The following is a 21215-nucleotide window of genomic DNA, read 5'->3' as shown; positions in this document are numbered from 1 at the left end:
TATCTTCACAATTAAGTATATAATTTTATAGAGAAAAAATCCATATTTCTAAAAAGAAAAAGAAAAAATGGATTCAGGAAAAACTACAATAAAATAATTATAGCCAGAAATAAGGAATTGATACATATCTGTAAAACTACAAATATATATTCTGCAGTAGAACAATGGTCAAAGGATATAAAAGATATATAATGTATATATATATGGAAATACATAATGATTATGTAAAAAGAAATAGGAAAATAATAAATAAAGAAGTAAGGGAAATAGTAATAACGTAGAGTTTTGCTTGGAGAAAAAGATAAAGAAAAAAATATCTTATTTGCTTATGTTGCATTTAATCCTGTCTTATCATAGCTTAATGACTATTTTCCCTCTTGATTTCATGTTTTTATTAATGACTATTATGTTTAAAAATAGAATATATTCTTTAAAATCAAGGATATATTAGTGCAAGTCATTTCTTCCCAATAAAATGTAAGTCCTTTCAAGGCTGTTAGAATACTGCAGAGGTTCTGAGGGGAAACAAGCAAGGTAGGTGGAATGCATGCAAGTAGCCATTTCCCACATCAGGAGACAGGGTAAGATTAGCACCTGAGCCCCAGTTACCATAGGCTATAGGGTAGGATTAATATGCCAGTTTCACTATACCCCAGACTTTGTGGGGAAAAGTGTCAAACCACTACCCACATAATTTGGCCTGTGGAACAATAGGAAACAATCCTCACCTGGACAACTCATTGCCCTGGCATTCAATATCAATACCATAATGGAACCCTAAGGATAAAGGCAGGGCGGTTCTTGGGAAGCCAAGTGTATATAGTATTTAGTATTTATAGAAGAACTGTTCTAGCACAGTTAATACCATTTGGTTGAGACATCTCAGTATCATATCAAGAGATGAAACTAATCCTGGATTTTGGATTGTGTGAAGAGATTGAGAGGAAGTTCACTTCAAAATTTAAACTAGCTGCCAAAAGACTGGACCAAAACCAAGGAATCTCTGAAAATTCAGGTTCTAGTCTTAGCTAGGACAGGTAGGTGGAGAGTGGATTCATCAATAAAATACAATAATGTGTCAAATTTTTAGATCAACAAATTTGTATTCAACTAAAAAAACAGAAAGATAACAAGAAAACAAATCAATTAAATATCGAAGTAGAACTCTTGAAAATCTAAGGAAAGATTCACAAAATTGAAAATCAAAAAATAAATTTTTGAATGAAGTTGTGGTATGATTTTAAAAAGTTAATAATGTAAACTAATAGCCAATGTGATTTTTTAAAGAGAAGAAATTGTGTTAAAATAAAAAGGAAAACTTTACAATTGAAGATAAAATTAAAAAAAAAAACTATTTTGCTCAATTACATGTCAACAAAAATAAAACCCGGATCAAATAAACATTTCCAAAAATATAAATGACTAGATTAACACAAATGCTTAAAAAGAATTTTTTGTATAACTCAATTTAGATAAAAGAAATTAATCAATAATATTTCACTTACAGGAGAAAAAATAAGTCCAGAAACAGATGGATTTACAAGTGGATTCTAAGTAAAACATTTAAAGAATAATTAATCATAATGCTATATAAACCACAAAGATAGAACAATATATTCTTTCAAATTCTTTATGATACAAATATACTCCACTCAGGAAAAGACAAAGCTAAGAAAACAACAAAAATAACAACAACATCCCTAATGAACATTAATGATGAAATACTAGCATAGAGACCAAAACAACATAATGTAGTATGGGCAGAACTGGGAAGGTTCTTCTGTCAAAGTTTGGAATGACTGTCTTTCCAGGTCACTAAAGATCCTAGGAATTATATTTCTTTTCACTTAGTGAAAAAGAAAAAAAGAAAAACACAAAATCAGAACTGGAGGACAGAGAAGTCCACTGCCCTTGGAGAAGTTGTTGGTGGATTTGATAATCTAAAAAGGTCCTTCCAAACTTTAATCTAGAATAGTATAAATAAACCATAGGTCCTACAATCAGAGAGTTTGACATTAAGTAAAATGATATTGGTAATGCCTAAGCATTCTATTGAATAATATAAATGTATTTAAGAATTAGATTTCAGATTGTACCACAGAGTTTCATTATTTCTTCTGGAGGTGTTTATGCTAAAAACTGCAAATATCATATGAGCAAAAAGGGAATCACTTTAACCAATTTTTCCATTAAAGCTAAAGTTTCTGTCTTTTTTCAGGTGAGTTTGAAAGAAAGATTTGAAATTCCCCTTTCTGCTGGTAAGAGTAATACATACATAATTTATGGTTCATATATTTTATAGTGTTCTTAAAAGTCTAGCTCCAAAAGTTTTAATGAATTTTATTGTGTCATGAATCTTTTTGGCAGTCTTATAAAGCCTATGAACCCTTTCTCAGAATAATGTTTTGAAGTAATTGAAGAAAATGCTAAGTTTCATTAAAAGATTAGAGAAAATAAAGATTTTTTTTCCCCATCAAAGTTCATAGTGTTTGGACCCATGGTAAATAATCCCAGGTTAGCTGGAGGAGAAAGAAAAATAAGTGTATAGGGGAGAGAATACTTTGGATAAAATTTAAGCAAGATAAGGGTAGAAGGAGGGCCTGATTTGATGAAATCACGAATCCATGGCAGAAACAAAGCATCCACATGCCATACATTATAATAATAAAAGGACATATTAAATAATACCTTCAGTATACATTTTCCTTGCAACAACATTTGGTATGTAGGGAGAATATTAATAATGCCTTTAATAGGTAAAGAAGTCAGATCATATAGTGGAGACATAGATATCTTTGGTCGTATTCAAGCTCATGTCTCCTAACAATAAAACTTTTCTGGCACCAAATAATATAAATTACTCCAGAGTTAAAAAAAATATTAGGACCAGAACTAATAACATCTTAACAAAAGCCATGAGATGGCAAAAAGCATGTTTATTCAATTAGATGAACTCTCCTGAAGAGTTCCATTGGAAGAGGATAACTGCTGATATGGTATACGCTTTCTTGAGAATCCTTCCTTTCTTTTAAAAAAATTATTTTTAATTTATGAAAATCCTTTCTTTTTAGATAAGAGAATTTTAGAGTTACTTCTTACAGAAACTTAACTTGTTCAATTTGAGAGTATTTGCTCATTAATGGTTTTTCATACCTTGCAGACATAATCAAAGAATTTGAAAGTTTGAAAAGGACTTCAATAGAAAATTTATTCAACACATTGCTATACCAGGTGAAACAAAATAAAACAAAACAAAAAAAGATTATAGTAGGAATTCTGGTCGTAACTGAAAGATTCCCTAGAAAAGGGACAAAACTTTGCTTTGATTTACTCCCTACCATTTTAGAACATTCTTAACTATTAGAAAGATTTATACAAACACACACACACACACACACACACACACACACACACACACACACACCCTCCATATCAAGCTTCTAAATTAATCTCTTTGCTACTTTCACCAATTCCTCCATTCTTCTCTCTGGGGTTTGGAGGAACAAATTTAATCCTTTCTCCCTTTGATAGCCCTTTAGATAAAGGAAGATAACTAATATGTCTCTAACTGAATCTTGTAAACATCCCCACTCTTTCAATTGATCCTCCTATGAGGTGAATATAAAGTATTTCACTATCTTGACTGCCTCCTCTGGACATTCTATAGCTCATCAATGTCCTTCCTAAGCCAAGATGCCCAAAGGTGAATGAGGTACTCCACATCAAATCTAGGAAAGGCAGAATATAAGAGATATCACCTCCTTATTCTTAAAAGAATTGATTATCTCAGATTTTTTCATTGGTTTCTTCCCACAGTTCAAAGGCACATAATCTAATTTCTGTACAAATACTTGAAGAACGATTGAGGAAAAAAAAACCCAAATATTCTAAAGGCAGAAGTCCCCAAATTTGAGTTTAGACTAATTTATTCCATTAACTATGACATGGTAAGCAAAAGAATGTGTTGTCTCAAGATGTCACTCCCTCTATAAGTGAGTATTTTGGATAATCTCTTGGAGATTCAAGTCTCTACTGAGCAAATAATTCCTAAAAGGATAAGCAACTCTGTGCATTCGATGGTTTCTATTAATACTTGTCAGTAAATTGGGCATTCACAGCTAACCATAGCACACTAGTAGAATCTGGGGATTTCAGTCTTTACTTTGCATTTGAATCATGGAGTTTACCTTATTGATCACACTAATTGATATAAAAAATATCTTTCTGAGATTATTTTTTAGGGATTACCTTTTTTTTTTCCTGAGGCAATTGGGGTTAAATGATTTGCCCAGGATCACACAGCTAGGGAGTGTTAAGTGTCCAAGACCAGATTTGAATTTAGGTCCTCCTGATTTCAGGGCTGGTGCTCAATCCATTGCACCACCTAGCTGCCCCGAGATTATTTTTCAAATGTGTTCCTGAACCAAACTTATTCCCGAAAAGAAGGAATGGAAAACAAAAGATCTTAATTCCAGATCATTATATTAATACAAGATAAACTCTTGAGAAAAGCCCTGGAAAATAGAGCTGACTGCATTAACAGGCTATTTTTTTCAGTTGCCTGTCTTATGATGAAACTAAATCATCAAATTGCTAGATAGCAATTAAAAATAGTTCTTAACATTTATTTTTCACAGTAAAGAATCCAGAAGCTGATAATACATGAGGCATCCATAATCAAGGTTAAATCATGTTGCCTTTTCAGTGGACATCTCCATACTACCTATTTCTGTCATACAACCAATGAAGGAAACATGTTCATACTAGGGGAAAAATATGAATAATTTATTTTTACTATTACTTAACATTACCTTTGTACTAGGCAGATGTTCTAGATTTAGTTCCTTAAACAAAGACAACACAGACCAAAAATCTTGAAAAAAAAGGAGGAAAGTTTTACAGAGTATAATTTGGTGAGTCAGTTTGAAATTTTCCATTTCTCATTTCTCTACCAAATACATTTGTGTATGTATTTTATATGTTTATATGTTTCTATATATGTGTTCTTTACACATAATAATAGCTAATAATAACACTTAATGTGTGGCAGGCACTGTGCAAAATGATTTACTATACATATACACACATATATGTATGTATTTATGTTTGTGTATATATGTTCACACACATAGGTGCATAATATATGTATTGAGAGATTCTTATTACCGATTATGGAGGAGATTTCCCTATCCTATTTCCTTGTTCAAAGTCCAACCTTTGAAGGCCATTACTAATTTCTGCCAAAAATTTACTCCATCTAGACCCTCTTATCAAAGATAAATTCCTGCCCATTGTGTTCTATTCAAGGGAGTTTGAATGGAGGTATATTATCCTCTGTCTAGATTTCCTAAGGTTGAGTGTAGAGACAGTCTTTTTATCCAAGAGTGATATAATGTCACTTTCTCAGTCCTTCTTGGAGGGAGCCCATTTCTTAATATAATATTCATTCTTTCATTAATTTCTAACCAATTAAAGTTCATTTCTCCTCACAGGAACATTCACTTCCAAAAGCAATATAAACTGTAACTTCACAAAGGGTCTTTGAAATTAAAGAATGCAATTTAGTTCTTTTGTTAATAAAATGCTAGTATTATTAATAAAATGAATAATTAATTTCTCAAAAATTATCTCAAACTTTTTGAATGCACTCTGTGTGTGTGTGTGTTTATAATTTAGAATTCTTTGCCTTTGCACTTTGAATCTCTTGATCATTCCTTAATCTTAATTTTAAAGACAAGAGCAGAAGAGTATTTTCCCTACAGGATTTCAAGGACAGAATTTACATTGCTCTAGTCACATTTGCTAACCCAGTTTCTCAGGAAACACTAGCATACGATTAAGAGGTAGCTAGCTAGGGCTAAAATGAGGTCAGAGAAAGGAAACATTGCATCCAGGAGAGTAGAAAGCCATCATATCATCATTGTATGCATTAAGGACAATTACAATAGAATGTTCTCAGGTCAAGAGGAAAAAAATCCCCCTTTAGTCTGCCATTCTACTTCATCTTATTCTATAATTAGAATCACTCCTCTAAGTTTAGGTCTCCTCCCTCTCTTATTTTTTTTCTTTAACAGATGCTGTGATTTCATTGGGATATAGAATGATTGATGAAGAAATTGCCCTAATAATGCATATCTGTACTCACTCTCTACATTAGTTTTTGAAATGACTTGCCCATAGTAAGAAAGTCAGAATGTGGCAAGATAGAACTTGAACATTGATCTTAGTTATTTAAAAACTAAGTCTATCTCATTCATCTTCCTTGTGCTCCTACAAAATATAAAAACTGACCCATCTTCATCAATTGTTAATATCTTATGTGAATTAGTTTATCTTATTAGAGAATCATAGGGCTACTGAGCTAGAAGGAATCTCAGAGATCACTGAAATCAGTTGATATAAAACCAAAGAGCACCTCTACATTAGCCCCAAAAGATGGTAGAATTTCTGCTTGAAAATCCCCAGTGAAGAGGTACCTAGCACTACTAGTTCCCTAGGCAACCCAATTTTGAAGAGCTTTAGGGATTATAAAGTTCTTCTTTCCATCCTTCCTTACATCTGCCTCTCTCAACTTCCATCCATATCTTGGTAGCTCTGTTCTCTGAGATCAAGGGAAACATTTCTCTTCCACATGACCATTAAATCTGTCAGATTCTTGAAGACAACCCTTGTGTTTTTCTTTTCTCCAAACTAAATATTTCTAGTTCATTCAACTCAAACTTCTAGTCCTCATATGAGATGAAGAAAGGCAATCATGGCTAGAATGGTAGACCTGAATTTGAGAAAGACCTGAATTAAAATCCAGTTTCAGATCACGCTTATTGGCTGTGTGATTATTGGCAAGTCACTTTGCTTCTGCCTGCCTCAGTTTCCTTAACTTTAAAATAAGAAGAATGTACCTTCCAGGGTTATTGAGAGGATCAAATGAGAAAAAGTTGGAAAGCTCTTTGAAAAAGCTTAAAACACTATATAAATATAATTGTTCTTACCTTTATTTTTAAGAGCCTTCAACCTTTTTGGTCAGTTTTCTGTGAATATTCTCTCTGGACCAATTTACTTCTTCTTGATACCCCTTTCTCCTCAGTCCTTCAGTTAAAGTGAGTTTCTAACACTGTTTCAAGCTCTAAAAAAGCTCAGAGGGGCAGGAAACTGATTTCCAATGCAATTACTGATACTCTATAGATTCTAGCTGTTGCTTTCTGCTATTTATTTCTATTTTAACATCATCATGTAAAAATCAAGAAAAATCTAATTAAATGCAAATGTGATGGTTTAAATTGAGACTTGCAAAAAATTTGTATTCAAGTGAAGCTCAAAAATAAGTAAGAGAAATTTTGCCATAAAAATGGCATATTGAAATATCCATTCCCATTTGTGGCAGTTTACTGCAGTAAAAGTTATGCTGACTTTGGATGGCTAAGTTCAAATCTCACTGCTGCTGCTTCCTATCTGTGTGATGTTAGCAAGTGCTTTCTCCTCTCTGTCTCAGTTGCTTATTAGTCTATTAAAATGAGGATGTTGGACTGAATGATATCTGAAACCCTCTCAGTTCTAGATATATAATCCTATGACCTAAATTCAAAATCCAGTTTACTACATCTTACCTGTGTGACTCTGGGCAAGCCAATTCAATTGTTTTAGCCTCAGTTTTCTCATATGTTAAAAAAAAATCAACACACAATACATACAGAGAGACAAAAAGCAAACAGTTTTGAACAAGATGACTTCTTGCAGCTTTAAAAATCTCTATACTATGTGAAGATGGCAACATATACAGTTATTTTTTTTCTTTTCTCCAAGAAATTGAGCATATTTGGGACTACCTTAAAGGGTCTTTGGTTTACATAATTTGAATTTTTAATGAGAATTATAAAAGCCAAAAATATTGAAAGCAACAAATCCAGAAGATCATTTTCTCTATTAAGAAATTTTTAAAAAGAAAAGGCCAAAGATAATTGTGTGGACACAGTGCCACCTTGTGGAGTTTGTGATAGTATTTCATTAGAGAAGTTTTCAATGGGTCCTCAGTCTTTTGTGAACATAATTCACTAAAGTCTAAAGTGGCCCTGAGGTGTTAATGATAAATAAAGTTTCATCTCTCTGTGATGCTAGCAAAAAATTTATTTTTAATCCATTATTCCCTCAGGCCCCAAGCAGCAGGATTGCTTTTTAAAATTCTTATCTAATCTAAGGCATAAATTTGAGAGGCCTAATTAAATCTTAAACTTAGTGGACAGTTGCCATCACATTATTTTTCAGGCTATATTTTCATTAAGGCTTGAAAGAACTGGGACTTCTAGTCCGGGGTTTAAGTTACAGTGAGTTTCATTCCAAAGTGGTTATGGGGAAGGAGGGAACTAGAAAAGGGGAAAAAGGAAATGGTATTCTTTTGTATTCAGTGGCAAATTTGAAGAAGATTCTTAGAACATGGAATATTATATAATAGAAATAGCTATAATTTAAAGTGCTTATCCAATTAAAAAGAAATATTATTTATAAAGAGATTAGATGATTACTTATTAAGAGTATTTTCAATGGGATTCCTGTTCAGATACTAATTAGACTAGATAACATTTAAGGTTCCATCTAATTCTGATATTCTGGGATTCTGTGGTCATTCTTTGTAAAGTAGATGTATGTATGTGTGTATATATATAAGTGTGTGCTTATGCTCATGTAGGCACATTATCTTATTCTCATCAACTATAAAGCTGCAAACATATATTTTTTTAAATTTTTGAACATTGATTAGTGATTGTGGCTGATAAAAGAATTATTAGGCTGAGGGGATTAGCAGAATCTCAGAAGAGAATCCATAGACTATCTCATCTGGCCCATATTATAGCAAGAATTTCCTTAATAATATAACTTGTATTCATTAAGGCTTTTCTTGAAGACCTATAATTAGGACCTTGAAACTTCGAGGGGCAACCCATTCCACATTGAGCTACCTTTATTTGTTAGGAACTTTTCCTTTATATGAAATTTAAATCTGTCTCCCATCAATTGTTCTCTGTTCTGTTCTCTAAGGCTAAGCAGAAAAAAAAATGTAATCTCCAACCTGAATACCTTTTATATACTTAAAATGTGTAGAATAATATTGAGTATCTGAATTACACTTTGAAACATATAATTAATTTCAATCAAGCTTTCTCTTCTCCCAATGAAAGATCCTTTGTTCCTTCAAATGATCTTTATATAGCATAAATTTGAGGTTTATCCTCACCCCCTTACACCATTAGCCCTCTCCCCAAACTGTCAATTTCCTTCTTAAAGTATGGCACCTACTACTGGGCTTATACCCCAAAGAGATACTAACGAAGGGAAAGGGACCTGTATGTGCCAAAATGTTTGTAGCAGCCCTGTTTGTAGTGGCTAGAAACTGGAAATTGAATAGATGCCCATCAATGGGGGAATGGCTGAATAAATTGTGGTATATGAATGTTATGGAATATTATTGTTCTGTAAGAAATGACCAGCAGGATGAATACAGAGAGGCTTGGAGAGACTTACATGAACTGATGCTAAGTGAAATGAGCAGAACCAGGAGATCATTATACACTTCAACAACAATACTGTATGGGGATGTATTCTGATGGAAGTGGATCTCTTCGACAAAGAGAAGATCTAACTCAGTTTCAATTATCAGTGATGGACAGAAGCAGCTACATCCAAAGAAAGAACACTGGGAAATGAATGTAAACTGCTTGCATTTTTGTTTTTCTTCCCGGGTTATTTCTACCTTCTGAATGCAATTCTCCCTCTGCAACAAAAGAACTGTTCGGTTCTGCACACATATATTGTATCTAGGATATAATGTGACATCTTTAAAATGTATAGGCCATCTGGGGGAGGGGTGGGGGGAGGGAGGGGAAAAAGTCAGAACAGAAGTGAGTGCAAGGGATAATGTTGTAAAAAATTACCTAGACACGGGTACTGTCAATAAAAAGTTATAATTATTAAAAAAAAATTAAAGTATGGCACCTACAATTGAACTCAATACGATAAATGTGGATTGACCAGGTTAGTACAGAGGGAATTACCTTCATAGAGCTGGACAATATACCTCTCAATGAAACCTGAAACTACATTGGAATTTTTGGCTAATACATCATACTCTTGAATAAGAGTATGTTCAGATTCCACTAAAACCACAATAAGCATTTCAATCAAAGAATTTTCTAACCCAGGAATCCCTATTTATGTTTGGCTTTTAAAATCCCCCAAAATTTTGTTTTCTTCTTAAATATAATTCCAATTTTTCTTAGTTTGTCTTCACAAAGATTTATTAACTAAATTTTGCCTTAGCAACAGAACAAAGGGGTACATAATGATAATAACTTTTATGTAGTGCTTACTATATGCCAGCATTATGCTAAACATTTTATAAATATCTCATATTTTCCTTACAATAACCTTATGAAAAAAGCACTATTATTTTACTCAATTTAAGGAAGAGGAAACTGAGGCATATAAAGTTCATTGCTTTATATTCAGAAAAAATAAATTTAATTCATCATAGATAGAACAATTGTAGGGGAATGTGTATAGTTGAATTATTTTCAAAAATAGAAAACAACAAGTAGACATGGCCTTTGAACAACTGAATTCTATCTGTAAATTCAAAAGACTATTACACTATATGCTAGACATATTAATATTGTTTTAAACGATTTAAAATGACTAGATAATATAAGTTTGGAATATTGCTGAAGTGTAGAAAATGATGAGTTAGTGGATTTAGAAAAATAATGAAAGACTTGGACTTAACAAAGGATGATGTTTTCTGCCTCAGAAAAACATAGGACAAAAACACAGTATGATCCCATAAGATGTATATGAATGAACATGTATATATATATATATATATACATATATATGTATAATCTATTATCTATATCTCTGTATTTATATGTACATGTGTGTGGTTACACATATCTGTATATGTATATGTGCTTGTCATATACATGGACATATACAAATTTAAATGTGTGTGTATATGTTTATATAAATATATCCATACTTAATTGTAGCTTTCCTGGGGGAAGGGAAAAAAATAAAGTAAAAAGTGCTATAAACCTTCAAAGAAGCAAAGATGGACAGCTCAGAATACAATGTGTAATATTTATTATATATAATATATAATATATAATATTTCTTGAGGTGGAAATTTATTGCATCATATTTTGAATCCTCTCTCATGTTCTGCTGTGCACATATCTTTTTTTTTTCTTTTTCTATTTTCTATTTGAAATTTCAAAAGAGAACAGGGGGTGGAGGGGAGAGAAATTACCTCTATCCTGTACTTGGACTTACCATAAAATTATTCATTTAGAGCTGCAAGGGTCTTGCAATGCCATCTCACCCAAATCCTGCATTTTACATATAAGGAAAATGAGACCCACAGAGATGGAACAATATACATGGAGCAAATGGCAGTTTTAAACCAAGGCCCTTTGCCTTTAAATCCTTAAGCCATTACTTCCAGAGGATATTTGATATCCTGTAGAATATGCAAATATATGACATTTAATGTGTAAATATATGGATCAATATATGATATTTCTATAAAATATAAGTTGCCCAAGTCAGCCTTGTGGAACTTGTTACCAAAATTTATTTTTCTTTGTCTTCTTAACAGATTATCCTACTTCTCTCTTCTCAGCAGAAGGTCTGCTGATACAGAATGTGTGTGTGTGTGTGTGTGTGTGTGTGTGTATGTGTGTGTGTGTGTAAAAGCAGAATTGATACCTAATGGCACACCAAGAAATATCAAATTATGGCTGTCACAGAAGATGTAACACCTCCATTGAACCCATTTAATTAAAAAATTGCCACCATCTGCCCAAAAAGGTACAGAGACACCTTTAAATCATCCTTTTCAGCATAGGGAACAAACAAGCTAATCTATTTCACACAGCAAAAATAACAAAGGCTGTTTGTGTTTATTCTTCATCGATCCCTGTAGAAAAGATAGTCTGGGATGCTTTGGTTTTATTTTTAAGAAAGTTATTTATGTTCCCTGGAAAGATTGAATCTGGCTGTCCCAAGGATCCCTGAGGCTGTGGGGCTGGTGGCGATGTGCTAAATAGTCAAGGACGCAGATTTTCTAGAGAAATTTGACTTCTGAACAAAGAGACTATCATTGTAAAATCCGTTTCTTTGAATGAAGAAGCTTAGAACCATGGAAAGAGCAAAGGATTCACATTTCAGATTTGATGTTTATGACCTGACACCTGTCTGGCACATTATTGAACTTTTCTAGGTCTCAATTTCCCCAAGTGTAAAAATAGGATCTAGATGGTCCCTAAAATCCCATCCATCTATCTCTAAATCTATCATCCTGTAAATAGGAGTATTTAAGAATGGGCCAATCAGCCATTCCTCAGAGCTGAAAAACATTGGAGACCAATTAACCAATCTGAATGTTAGATTGACCTTTGATGTGATCCATTAAACAGAGAAATATAAAATCACTCCTACTAGCACTATGGACAATAAAGAAAGCAATAAAAAAAATCAGACCTTTAGGATTTGAAAACTTGCTAATGAATTATATAAGATGATCAGTTAGAAATTCTATTGAGTTAGAAATACTGAGGAAGATAAAAGAATGAGTTCTTGAGTTAATATTTTGTAAGCATCCTTAGGTAGAGTGATTTGTCTTAATAGTTTTCAATAGCCTCAAATATTTCTCCAGATTTAGGCAGCTCTGAGCACTAAATTTGAAGACAGAAACTCTTGGATTTAATTGTTTTACACTTAAATTGACTTTTGATCTAAGCAACCTGGAAAACAATTTGTAACTGTTCCCCCAAAAGAAGGTCAAAAAAGAAGAAAATAGCCTATATGTGTACAAAATTATTTATAGCAGCAGTTTTTGTAGTCGCAACAACAACCACTAAATGCACCACAGAAACCTTCGTAACCAACAGAGTGTCTATAAATTGCAAAATTGCTGAATTAATTATGGTACATAACTACAGTAGAATACTAATGTCCGAGAAGAATGAAGAAAGGGATGCTTTTAGAAAAAACAAAGAATTAAGAAGACCTAAATAAACTAAAGCAGAGTGAGTTGAACAGAATCAGGATTACAATTTATACAATAACAAAACCATTATACTGGCAGCAATTATGAAAGTTTTGAAAGATGACCAACCCTGTTTCCAAAGTACTAAATATAAAGCATATTTATTACTACTTGACAAAGAATAAATGAATTCAAAATGTGACCCTAAATGTTTTTGGACATGGCAATGTGGAAATTGGCTTTGATTGACTGTATATAATTGTTTTGAGGATTTTATTTATTTTTGTTGTACAATGAGAGAAGAGAAAGTAAATACTTATAAATTTAAAATGTGTTCAAATTAAATTTAAAAAGTAATTCATCTTTGCAGTAATCCTTTAAAAGTAACAATTAGTACAAAGAGAACAGCTAAAAATTTGGCTAGTGAGCTGCCCATATATTAAAGGTTCTTTCAACATAGACTCTTTGGGACTAAAATTGATTTTTTTATAAAAGTGAACATTTCCTTCACTTTTTATTTTTATACCCCTGGAAAAATCTTATAATAAACAAGAATTAGAGAGATAAGAAAGTATTTATAAAAAAGCTGTAGAAATAGACTATTATCCTCTATATTAATTCACTACAAGTTGGTCATATTTTTAGAATAATCACTTTTTGTTCAGCAATTCAACAGTATAATGTTCCTCTAAATATCAAGGCATTTCCTTAGTACTCAATGATCTGATAAAATTGAGAAAATATGAGTAATATATGAGTCTGTATGTCTGGCATTTAAGTGCTGGGCCTGCAGGCAGGGGGAACCCTTTGATCATGTTTCTTTGGAAAGATTTTTTTTTTTTAATTTCCTTAACTGTTAATACATGGGGGGTGGGAGGGGGAAGCACTTGTGTTCCTAAACATTGTGTTTGGAAGATTTTTTTTTTCCTCTTGAACTGGAAAGCTTCCTTCATCAGTGGAAACCTGGCCCTGCTTTGCCACTGAGGGATTTAGAGCCTGAGACAGTATGCATCTAAGATGAAATTTGAACCCAGCTCTGATGGACTCTACCTGACTCTTTCTACTAAATAATATCTTTCATAAGCTGTGATATTTAATTCAATCCAAATCCATGAACATTTAAGTGCTAAATGTGCAAAATGCCTTAGTCATTGGGGATAAAAAGGCAAAAATGAAACAGTCCCTACCTTCAAGGAGTCTACATTCTACTGAGGTGGGAAGGAACATGGTTGGATTCTATGAGCTTTTGCAAACAAATAATAAAATTCAAAATCACTTATAGATATGGAAAAGAACCATGGAGGGAGGAGTGCCTGAGCTAAACCCTAAAAAGGAGAAGATGACGTTTCAGGTATGCTGGATTGTCTGAGCTCCAATGGAGCATCCTTCTCAGATAGATTTGTAGTGGATAAACCCTGGGCTTGGAGTCAGTTCAAATCCTGCCTCAGACACTAACCAGTTGTGTGACCTTGAACAACTTATCTTTTCTCTCATTCATTTTCTTCACTGTAAAATGTGTGTGTGGTGGGAAGAAAAGAGTAGACTTGGTGATTTCTAAATTCTCTTCCAGAGCTAATTTATGGTACTCTGATCTGTTCCAAGCTTCCTGAGTATTCCCCATTTCCTTAAAGGGGCAATGCTATCAGATTCTGGGGTCCATATTGCTATTCAGAGGCAAACCAATTTTCTATTTAGAGGAAAACAACCTTTTCTATCTCGATGTGATTTCTGAGTAAAAGAGCGAATAACTAGAGAGTTAGTGATAAAATACAATTCAATGCTGCTAAACTATGTGATACCAAGATGGAGCCAGAGGGATATTGGAATTTGTGAGGTTATATACTTACCTATTCTAAGAACTGTTATTTTTTTTTTTTTTTTGCTTCTCCCTTTCACTTTTTAAAAAGATGTGCCTGTATTAATGCAGATAGAAGAAAATTAAATTAAGTTCTATTCTATTCTAATATATAATATAATGTGGACCAATATGATTTAGGGCAAATGGTTTAGTCTCACTGGATCCCATAATCCTCTTCTATAAAATGAAAAAGTTGGATTAGATGATTTCTAAAGTTTGATAAATTTTCCTTCCTCTTACGTTCATATAGATAGTCCACCTCCATACCTAAATCACATTTCCTTGCTACCTTCAGTTCACTGAAACACTGATTTTCTTTAACTTCCTTTAAACTTTCCTCTGGGCTATCTTCTCCAGGAAATCTTTGCTAATTTCCCCATTAGAAAGTCTTCACTCTCTCTGGATTGCTTCACTTTTTGCATGTCACATCATTTCTAGTACATTGTAAGCTCCCTGAAAGTAGCAGTTGTTTTTCCCTTTCCTTGTGTCCCCAGTCCTTAGCACAGTGTAATTAGCAAAATGTATAATAAATGCTTCTTGACTATATGGAGCCATGGGGAACCAGTTGGTTGTCATGAACTTTCTAGGAATGGTAGAGTTGATATGATGAATATTCCCAAAGCCAGAATTATGGAGAATGAATGTCTACAGCAAATGGTGGCTCCATGGCTCCATTCCACCTTGTCTTTAGGTGAGGAGACCATACAGAGAGTCACAGGTAAAGGCAGCCCAGTAAATACCTAGGGCCCTGCACAAAGCAGTGAGACCCGATTCATCAAGTTATATGCAAAAATTCAGGGTCTGCAGACTTTCTATCTTTACAGGTTCCTAATGATGATGTCCATTTATAAGTTGGTCTCTTACTTGGCACTTGTGCTTATGAATAATGGAAATATTCCCTTGGCAATGTCGCTGGAGCTTCCACAGAAGCCTCTGATTTCATGACTCTCCACCCCACTGACACTAGTGGCTCTCCCTCAGTATTGGATGGGAAGATCATCTACTCCCCCTGGAAGGGCTGCACGTCTTTGGGGAACATCTTCCAGATTATTTTTGCTTGCATTTGAAAAATGATGAACTTCTGGGGACCATATTCATCTTGCCTGGATCCTTAACTCCAGGATCTAGAGGCAAGTTGGAGAGCTACAACACTCCTGAAAGCTCCTCTAAATGGTCCCTGGAAGGAAGACTTCCAGCTATACTTATAGCTCTGGACAGCTTATTGGGCATCCACTGTGGAACCAGAATACCCTCTGATTTCTAAGAATAAGGATGTCTTGGGGGTGGCCCAGAATTTGCAAGATATCTTAAGCTTCTTATTAGGACACAGAAAAGTTATCTCAAGTTTTTGGGATAGATGGTTCTACCCAAGCTATCCAGTCTTTCTGTGACTTTTCCAAGCTATTTAGTCTTTCCCCAGTCTTGGGAATCTTTTCTACTATTAATTCTCAGGAAAAGTTCCAGTTCTGAACTGTCAGTGAATGGACAGGGAATGAGTCAGAGTTAAGTCCACAGCCTGGAGAAGAGAAAAACTCTTTAGAGCTCACTGCCGCTGATGTGAGCAGGGTTAGTACTTTTGATTCTGATTCTGACACCTTTTCTTCACCTTTCTGCCTCTCCCAGTAAGTGAAGCTCTTACTGAGAACAGCAATTTTGTTTTTCTGGACAATGAAAACAAAAAGACATGGACAATTACACAACCTGTTCTACCAGCTCCACCTCCAATCTTCACACTAGTCTGCAGTCCCCTGAGAATTGTGACCAACTGTAAAACACCGAATGGGGGGAGCCACAAGAGGTGTTTGCCTTACAGCTCTGCCTGGTGTTTGGGATTGATGTGGGACAAACAAGGTCTCTCCATCTTTTCTTTTGTGTTAAACTTGTAACAGTGAGAAGCTGATTGTTTCTAGCCAAAGAAATCGATACAAGATCTTCCATTTTTACAATGGTGGTTGGGATAAACTGTTAGAAGTTTTTCAGCAGTGGAAACACTGTGTCCAGTGAAAAGATTTGTGTAAAGTTCTTTATCAAATATTTCAAGCTTCCTTCTTCAGAGTCCCACCAAGAGGAAAATATGTATAAAAACATGTATTAAAAAAATTTCCACCTGACTTAAGTACTAGCATGAGTCAGGTAGAAGAGGAATATAAGCTCCAAAAGGCCGTTTTCTTCAAGGGCACTGATGTGTTGATCTGGGGTGAGGTCTGGTCCTTCCTACTATGCTCTCACAGCCATGCTGTAAGCATATAACCTGTGTTATTACAGTCTATATTTGATGAGTAAGAGGCACTGGGGATGCAGAAGAAAGGCTTTTAATGGCTCTGAAAAGCAGAAAGAATTCTGGCGCCATAAATAGTTTGTTGTGTGGTTTGGAAAAGCTGGAGAAAGACATTCTTCTGAGGGAAGGACATCCGAATGTAGAGAGCATGTGGTCCACAACCCAACCATGAGCTACTCCCAGAACATGTCAGACCTGATGCCTCCCGATCCTGGTTGAGATGCTAGATGAGTCAGATACCTTCTGGTGCTTCACACACGATCTTTGTCAGTTATCCTTGAGATGAAGATATGAAAAAAACAGTTTCTATGCCTTTGGGAGCTACTTTGGCTCACCCATCAGTGTTTTTACTAGCACCTTATTTCTCTGGGGGAGGATGATCCACAGAAGCTTTTCTGCCATCCCTGGATCCTTGTTGCAGGAACCTTGCACATTTGGGAAGCATGGGGAACTCATTACTAGATAGACTACTTCCATCTCTTGATATGTGTGCCCATTGTGGTGATCTACAGTATTAGTGTCATTAGCCAACAGCTGGCCACCGACCAGATGTTTGTGTACTTAAGAAATCTGGCCATGAACATAAATGGGAAACTCATACCCAGGAAGGTAAAGGGTTTGTTTTATCACTCTTGCCTCTTGTTCCATATTCCATGTCATCTATATGATTTCTGTTAACTCTATGGGACCAGCACGGGAGATAGTTATTATATCCCTAGTGTGGAGTGTGCCAGAACCCAGCCTGAATCTGAACAGTGGGACAATGGAGGCACTTTCTCTAAAATCTGCCAGTGAAGACACGAGATCTTTGATTTCCACAAATAGAGCCAGTTCATAGAGAAAGGTCGATGGAATGTTTCTTGGGAAAATCTCACCAGAATTGGACAAGAGGATAAAGTAGGGGGAAACTACCTTTGAAAAACTACCTTTGAAAAAATGGAGAATAAACTTTTCTTTTTTAATGGCAGCACCAGAAACTAGAAGAAATAGAATGAAAATGTGACTACTAAATCAAAGAAAATTCAATTTCATGACAAAATGATGGAACTTATGTGGAATCTCATTTCTAGGGTAGCAGAATTCCTAGTTTTTTTGTTGCCAGTTTGCCTGTTTAAATTAAGGAGTAATTTTCTAGGATCAACCCCTTCCACCTTCATCACTGGCTTATACTCATTAGCACCCAAGTTAAACACAGGAAGATAAATATTTAAAGGTCAAGAAATCAGAAATCAGCTTTCAGCATAGAAAAACAAATGAGTTACGTGAAATCTTGAAGATATTTCCTCAGAGCTTCACACACACACACACACACACACACACACACACACACACACACACACTCACACACTCTCATAATGCATAAATTCTCCTTTTTGAAACCCAAACCTACTGTCTAAATACCTTCTAGTCTGAGAAATAGAGCAGTCCCTTAAAAAAAAAATCCCAGTTGATTTGGGAATGATGGTAAGATAGCGTGGCTGGGTGGGATAGGATTTGAGGAGTTTGGAGGTTTTCGCAAGGACACAATAAGCTTTTCATACTCCTTCATATGTGAAAAAAGCTACCTCCTCTTGGGTTAAGCAAAAGACTTCTGAAGAAATATATGATTCATCTCCCTTGGCTCCTTTCAGGAATAGATTTCTGCCAGGCTCATTGCTTAGACCCACTAAACACAGTAGCCAAATGGCATTTGAATGGGTAAAAAGATATTTTAAAAAAGAATTACTTTAAAGAATAGTTCCTTAAAAGAAATTGCCTACTAAAAAAATAAGAGCATTTCTACTACTTACCAAGTATATACTCTCCCACAAATTCAGATTTCCAAAAAAGTCTTAATGTAATTTTAAACTTTAATAGTTTAAATATTTTAATAGCTTAAATGCTGCACAAATAGCTTAAAGCAATTCTAAGACTTCTATGGGATACTATACCCTAGGATTATGGGGAAAATGTTCTATTGCTCTCTTTCTAACTTTGTTTTTCCACAAATGCTATTCTTTAAACTAATTGTATCCTCTGGCTGACTAGTAAAAGGAACATATAAGTGAGAGCTTCTAACCTAGAGTTTTCTGAATGGATGTAAATTAAATTAAGAGTACTTTGAACCTGGGAGAGTTATTCTGGGAACCCAGCTTTCAGAGAGAGATGCCTCAGGTACTGCATAAAGTTTGTTTCTATACACATATTCATAATCTTGTTTAGTCATTTTCAGTCATGTCTGACTCTTTGTAACTCTATTTTGATTTTCTTGGCAAAGAATATTAAACTGGTTTGCCATTTCCTTCTCCAGCTTATTTTACAGATGGGAAAACTGAGGTAAATAAGCTTAAATGCCTTATCCAGGTTCAAAAAGCTAACACATGGGTGACATACATACTCCTAGCTACATACACATCTGCATATAAATTTACAGGCATATACACATGTGTATGCACAGATATATATATATATATATCCATACATAAAATGTATATATATAACATATTACATATACTAAAACTATATGCTATATATATGTACAATATGTATATATATAATATTTACATACATATTCATCTATATATATTTTTGGTATATATATATCCAAAATTAAATATATGAGTAAATCAAGAAAGCCAAAATGTATTTAAAATATCTTTTCCTTTTATAATATTCAACTCAAGGAGAAGAAAACTGAGTGTGAAAACTTAATTGGGAAAAAAAATGTCCTAACAGTTCTAGTTCTTTAAATTCTGAGTGGGTTACCCTGAGAGGTGTGAAAAGATTCTGGAAGACTATAAAAATAGCCTGAATTTTCATCTGCCTTGGAATGATATGGGATTAAGCCTGATTGAGGCTGCTGTGAGAAATTCAGTCAATCTCCAGTTTGTCTGCTTGAATCCAAATTCCTGGTTCAGTCCATTTCATTATGGAGTTAACTCCCTCCTGCCCCTAGAATTGATTCAGTGTTTTTCTAGCCAGTGACCTCTCCTGAGCCTGATCACCATGACCCTGTATCATCCAGACGTTCTTCTCTTCCTTTAGTCCTAACCCACTCCTCTCAGTAACTCATTGTCATTTACAGCATACACCAATTCCAAAAATGTAGCAAGAAATAAGATCACCAATCTGCAAGAAAAGAAGCTTCCCTTCTATCCTGTCCAAATTTAATATCTTTAATGAATCTTGAGCGAAAAGTCAAGGATGATAAAGCGACCAAATGAAATTGGGATTGACTTGGGTAATGTTCTGCATTCAGAGCAGGTTTCCTCATTCCAGGAGTTCTAACACCAGAGCGCTAAGCTACTGGAGTGCATAGTTCTCAGACAGCCAATGGACTAGTAAAATACCAATCAAGTAATTTTCATCTTTCACACTACTTAATTCAATCAGACTATCTCTGAGCCGTGAAGGAAGAAATAGGTGCTTTAGGAAATGTAGAATTAAATGAGACAAGGGAGAAGTTAAATTTGGATGAGTAAAACCTAGAGGCTTCTTTGAACATTAATCTATCCTACTTCTCCTGTATATTACCAATCAGAAGAAGATGGAACCAGTTCATTTTATTCATATTTTCTTCTGTTTGATGGCTATACTTATCTTTTAGGGTGGTACCTCCCAAATTGAGTTCCACAGAACCATGGAATTCTTCATGATGAGAGCTTAGGAAGGAAAAGGGATGAGGAATGAAGTGTTAGGGTCAGTTTCCTCTCTGAAATCAAAACATATTATTTTAAAAGAATAATTGGGAGGAAATGTGACCTAGGGGATAGAGAGCTGACCTCATGGTGAAGGAGACCTGGATTTTAGTTTACCAGTTTACCACTATATAGTCTGTGTGCTTTTAGAGAAGTCACTTTGTCAGTGCTTTGCCTCTTATTGCCCTTTTCCCTGCAACTAAAATTTAAGCTGAATATCGAAGATATATCTAACACCTTAAATGAGAGATAAAATCCACAGTCCATATAAATTAAATGTCCAAAATACTTAAAAGCTAGGAAAGCTTACTAATATGTGTGTGTGTATTAAGTGTGTGTATTTAGCATTCTTTTTTTAAAATTTAATTC

At 34.3% G+C, this 21215-nt stretch overlaps 1 pseudogene; it reads left to right on the top strand.

The window, feature by feature from the left end:
• The first annotated feature begins 15497 nt into the window (after positions 1 to 15497).
• Positions 15498 to 17964, top strand: LOC127556996 (TBC1 domain family member 16-like; annotated as a pseudogene).
• Positions 17965 to 21215: the final 3251 nt, after the last annotated feature.

Source organism: Antechinus flavipes, chromosome 3 (assembly GCF_016432865.1).
Source record: "Antechinus flavipes isolate AdamAnt ecotype Samford, QLD, Australia chromosome 3, AdamAnt_v2, whole genome shotgun sequence".
Classification (NCBI taxonomy): Eukaryota; Metazoa; Chordata; class Mammalia; order Dasyuromorphia; family Dasyuridae; genus Antechinus; species Antechinus flavipes.
Note: the sequence above shows the minus strand (reverse complement) of the source record. Positions and strands in the feature narration are given on the sequence as shown.